Raw genomic sequence first — 6,000 nt, 5'->3', positions numbered from 1 at the left:
AGATCAATGGAATCGAATTGAGAATTCAGAGATAGACCCTCAGATCTATGGCCGACTGATCTTTGATAAGGCCCCCAAAGTCACCGAACTGAGCCATAATGGTCTTTTCAACAAATGGGGCTGGGAGAGTTGGATATCCATATCCAAAAGAATGAAAGAGGACCCCTACCTCACCCCCTACACAAAAATTAACTCAAAATGGACCAAAGATCTCAATATAAAAGAAAGTACCATAAAACTCCTAGAAGATAATGTAGGAAAACATCTTCAAGACCTTGTATTAGGAGGCCACTTCCTAGACTTTACACCCAAAGCACAAGCAACAAAAGAGAAAATAGATAAATGGGAACTCCTCAAGCTTAGAAGTTTCTGCACCTCAAAGGAATTTCTCAAAAAGGTAAAGAGGCAGCCAACTCAATGGGAAAAAATTTTTGGAAACCATGTATCTGACAAAAGACTGATATCTTGCATATACAAAGAAATCCTACAACTCAATGACAATAGTACAGACAGCCCAATTATAAAATGGGCAAAAGATATGAAAAGACAGTTCTCTGAAGAGGAAATACAAATGGCCAAGAAACACATGAAAAAATGTTCAGCTTCACTAGCTATTAGAGAGATGCAAATTAAGACCACAATGAGATACCATCTAACACCGGTTAGAATGGCTGCCATTAAACAAACAGGAAACTACAAATGCTGGAGGGGATGTGGAGAAATTGGAACTCTTATTCATTGTTGGTGGGACTGTATAATGGTTCAGCCACTCTGGAAGTCAGTCTGGCAGTTCCTTAGAAAACTAGATATAGAGCTACCATTCGATCCAGCGATTGCACTTCTCGGTATATACCCGGAAGATCGGAAAGCAGTGACACGAACAGATATCTGCACGCCAATGTTCATAGCAGCATTATTCACAATTGCCAAGAGATGGAAACAACCCAAATGTCCTTCAACAGATGAGTGGATAAATAAAATGTGGTATATACACACGATGGAATACTACGCGGCAGTAAGAAGGAACGATCTGGTGAAACATATGACAACATGGATGAACCTTGAAGACATAATGCTGAGCGAAATAAGCCAGGCACAAAAAGAGAAATATTATATGCTACCACTAATGTGAACTTTGAAAAATGTAAAACAAATGGTTTATAATGTAGAATGTAGGGGAACTAGCAGTAGAGAGCAATTAAGGAAGGGGGAACAATAATCCAAGAAGAACAGATAAGCTATTTAACGTTCTGGGGATGCCCAGAAATGACTATGGTCTGTTAATTTCTAATGGATGTAGTAGGAACAAGTTCACTGAAATGTTGCTATATTATGTAACTTTCTTGGGGTAAAGTAGGAACATGTTGGAAGTTAAGCAGTTATCTTAGGTTAGTTGTCTTTTTCTTAGTCCCTTGCTATGGTCTCTTTGAAATGTTCTTTTATTGTATGTTTGTTTTCTTTTTAACTTTTTTTTTCATACTGTTGATTTGAAAAAAGAAGGGAAAGTTAAAAAAAAAAAAAGAAAAAAGAAAAAAGACAAACAAGGAAAAAAAAAAAAAAGATGTAGTGCCCCCTTGAGGAGCCTGTGGAGAATGCAGGGGTATTCGCCTACCCCACCTCCATGGTTGCTAACATGACCACAGACATAGGGGACTGGTGGTTTGATGGGTTGAGCCCTCTACCATAAGTTTTACCCTTGGGAAGACGGTTGCTGCAAAGGAGAGGCTAGGCCTCCCTGTATTTGTGCCTAAGAGTCTCCTCCTGAATGCCTCTTTGTTGCTCAGATGTGGCCCTCTCTCTCTGGCTAAGCCAACTTGAAAGGTGAAATCACGGCCCTCCCCCCTACGTGGGATCAGACACCCAGGGAAGTGAATCTCCCTGGCAACGTGGAATATGACTCCCGGGGAGGAATGTAGACCCGGCATCGTGGGATGGAGAACATCTTCTTGACCAAAAGGGGGATGTGAAAGGAAATGAAATAAGCTTCAGTGGCAGAGAGATTCCAAAACGAGCCGAGAGATCACTCTGGTGGGCACTCTTACGCACACTTTAGACAACCTTTTTTAGGTTCTAAAGAATTGGGGTAGCTGGTGGTGGATACCTGAAACTATTAAACTACAACCCAGAACCCATGAATCTCGAAGACAGTTGTATAAAAATGTAGCTTCTGAGGGGTGACAGTGGGATTGGGAATGCCATAAGGACCAAACTCCACTTTGTCTAGTTTATGGATGGATGTGTAGAAAAGTAGGGGAAGCAAACAAACAGACAAAGGTACCTAGTGTTCTTTTTTACTTCAACTGCTCTTTTTCACTGTAGTTATTATTCTTGTTATTTTTGTGTGTGTGCTAATGAAGGTGTCAGGGATTGATTTAGGTGATGAATGTACAACTATGTAATGGTACTGTAAACAATCGAAAGTACAATTTGTTTTGTATGACTGCGTGGTATGTGAATATATCTCAATAAAATGATGATTAAAAAAAAAAAAAAAATCAAGTACCTAGGAATAAACTTAACCAAAGATGTAAAAGACCTTTACAAAGAAAACTACATAACTCTACTAAAAGAAATAGAAGGGGACCTTAAAAGATGGAAAAATATTCCATGTTCATGGATAGGAAGGCTAAATGTCATTAAGATGTCAATTCTACCCAAACTCATCTACAGATTCAATGCAATCCCAATCAAAATTCCAACAACCTACTTTGCAGACTTGGAAAAGCTAGTTATCAAATTTATTTGGAAAGGGAAGATGCCTCGAATTGCTAAAGATACTCTAAAAAAGAAAAACGAAGTGGGAGGACTTACACTCCCTGAGTTTGAAGCTTATTATAAAGCCACAGTTGTCAAAACAGCATGGTACTGGCACAAAGATAGACATATAGATCAATGGAATCGAATTGAGAATTCAGAGATAGACCCTCAGATCTATGGCTGACTGATCTTTGATAAGGCCCCCAAAGTCACTGAACTGAGCCATAATGGTCTTTTCAACAAATGGGGCTGGGAGAGTTGGATATCCATATCCAAAAGAATGAAAGAGGACCCCTACCTCACCCCCTACACAAAAATTAACTCAAAATGGACCAAAGATCTCAATATAAAAGAAAGTACCATAAAACACCTAGAAGATAATGTAGGAAAACATCTTCAAGACCTTGTATTAGGCGGCCACTTCCTAGACTTTACACCCAAAGCACAAGCAACAAAAGAGAAAATAGATAAATGGGAACTCCTCAAGCTTAGAAGTTTCTGCACCTCAAAGGAATTTCTCAAAAAGGTAAAGAGGCAGCCAACTCAATGGGAAAAAATTTTTGGAAACCATGTATCTGACAGAAGACTGATATCTTGCATATACAAAGAAATCCTACAACTCAATGACAACAGTACAGACAGCCCAATTATAAAATGGGCAAAAGATATGAAAAGACATTTCTCTGAAGAGGAAATACAAATGGCCAAGAAACACATGAAAAAATGTTCAGCTTCACTAGCTATTAGAGAGATGCAAATTAAGACCACAATGAGATACCATCTAACACCGGTTAGAATGGCTGCCATTAAACAACAGGAAACTACAAATGCTGGAGGGGATGTGGAGAAATTGGAACTCTTAGTCATTGTTGGTGGGACTGTATAATGGTTCAGCCACTCTGGAAGTCAGTCTGGCAGTTCCTTAGAAAACTAGATATAGAGCTACCATTCGATCCAGCGATTGCACTTCTCGGTATATACCCGGAAGATCGGAAAGCAGTGACACGAACAGATATCTGCACGCCAATGTTCATAGCAGCATTATTCACAATTGCCAAGAGATGGAAACAACCCAAATGTCCTTCAACAGATGAGTGGATAAATAAAATGTGGTATATACACACGATGGAATACTACGCGGCAGTAAGAAGGAACGATCTGCTGAAACATATGACAACATGGATGAACCTTGAAGACATAATGCTGAGCGAAATAAGCCAGGCACAAAAAGAGAAATATTATATGCTACCACTAATGTGAACTTTGAAAAATGTAAAACAAATGGTTTATAATGTAGAATGTAGGGGAACTAGCAGTAGAGAGCAATTAAGGAAGGGGGAACAATAATCCAAGAAGAACAGATAAGCTATTTAACATTCTGGGGATGCCCAGAAATGACTATGGTCTGTTAATTTCTGATGGATATAGTAGGAACAAGTTCACAGAAATGTTGCTATATTAGGTAACTTTCTTGGGGTAAAGTAGGAACATGTTGGAAGTTAAGCAGTTATCTTAGGTTAGTTGTCTTTTTCTTACCCCCTTGTTATGGTCTCTTTGAAATGTTCTTTTATTGTATGTTTGTTTTCTTTTTAACTTTTTTTTTTCATACAGTTGATTTAAAAAAGAAGGGAAAGTTAAAAAAAAAAAAAAACAAGGAAAAAAAAAAAAGATGTAGTGCCCCCTTGAGGAGCCTGTGGAGAATGCAGGGGTATTCGCCTACCCCACCTCCATGGTTGCTAACATGACCACAGACATAGGGGACTGGTGGTTTGATGGGTTGAGCCCTCTGCCATAAGTTTTACCCTTGGGAAGACGGTTGCTGCAAAGGAGAGGCTAGGCCTCCCTATATTTGTGCCTAAGAGTCTCCTCCTGAATGCCTCTTTGTTGCTCAGATGTGGCCCTCTCTCTCTGGCTAAGCCAACTTGAAAGGTGAAATCACTGCCCTCCCCGCTACGTGGGATCAGACACCCAGGGGAGTGAATCTCCCTGGCAACGTGGAATATGACTCCCGGGGAGGAATGTAGACCCGGCATCGTGTGACGGAGAACATCTTCTTGACCAAAAGGGGCATGTGAAAGGAAATGAAATAAGCTTCAGTGGCAGAGAGATTCCTAAACAAGCCGAGAGGTCACTCTGGTGGGCACTCTTACACACACTTTAGACAACCCTTTTTAGGTTCTAAAGAATTGGGGTAGCTGGTGGTGGATACCTGAAACTATCAAACTACAACCCAGAACCCATGAATCTCGAAGACAGTTGTATAAAAATGTAGCTTATGAGGGGTGACAATGGGATTGGGAAAGCCATAAGGACCAAACTCCACTTTTTCTAGTTTATGGATGGATGTGTAGAAAAGTAGGGGAAGGAAACAAACAGACAAAGGTACCCAGTGTTCTTTTTTACTTCAATTGCTCTTTTTCACTCTAATTATTATTCTTGTTATTTTTGTGTGTGTGCTAATGAAGGTGTCAGGGATTGATTTAGGTGATGAATGTACAACTATGTAATGGTACTGTAAACAATCGAAAGTACAATTTGTTTTGTATGACTGCGTGGTATGTGAATATATCTCAATAAAATGATGATAAAAAAAAAAAAACAACTGGCAGAATTTATGGAAATGAAAGGCACAATGCAAGAGATGAAAGACACAATGGAAACATACAACAGCAGATGTCAACAGGCAGAGGGAAACTCTCAGGAACTGGAGTACAAGGTACGTCAAAGCCTACACAGAAAAGAACAGAGAAAAGAATGGAAAAATATGAGCAACATCTCTGGGAACTTAAGGACAAAATGAAAATCAGGAATGTACATGTCATCAGTGTCCCAGAAAGAGAAGAGAAGGGAAAAGGGGCAGAAGCAATGATAGAGGAAATAATCAATGAAAATTTCCCATCTCTAATGAAAGACATGAAATTATGGATCCAAGAAACACAGCATACCCCAAGCAGAATAAATCTGAATAGGCCTACACCAAGACATGTAATAATCAGATTATCAAACATCAAAGATAAAGAGAGAATCCTGAAAGCAGCAAGAGAAAAGTGATCCATCACATACAAAGGAAACTTGGTAAGATTATGTGCGGATTTCTCGATAGAAACCATGGTGGGAGAAAGGAAGTGGGGTGATATATTTAAGATACTGAAAGAGAATAACCACCAACCAAGAATCCTGTATTCTGCAAAACTGTCCTTTAAATATGAGGGAGAGCTTAAAATATTCTGAAACAGACAATGA

The sequence above is a fragment of the Choloepus didactylus genome, chromosome 1 (assembly GCF_015220235.1).
Source record: "Choloepus didactylus isolate mChoDid1 chromosome 1, mChoDid1.pri, whole genome shotgun sequence".
In the NCBI taxonomy this organism is placed as follows: Eukaryota; Metazoa; Chordata; class Mammalia; order Pilosa; family Megalonychidae; genus Choloepus; species Choloepus didactylus.
The sequence above is the reverse complement of the archived record's forward strand: the minus strand, read 5'-3'. Positions refer to the sequence as shown.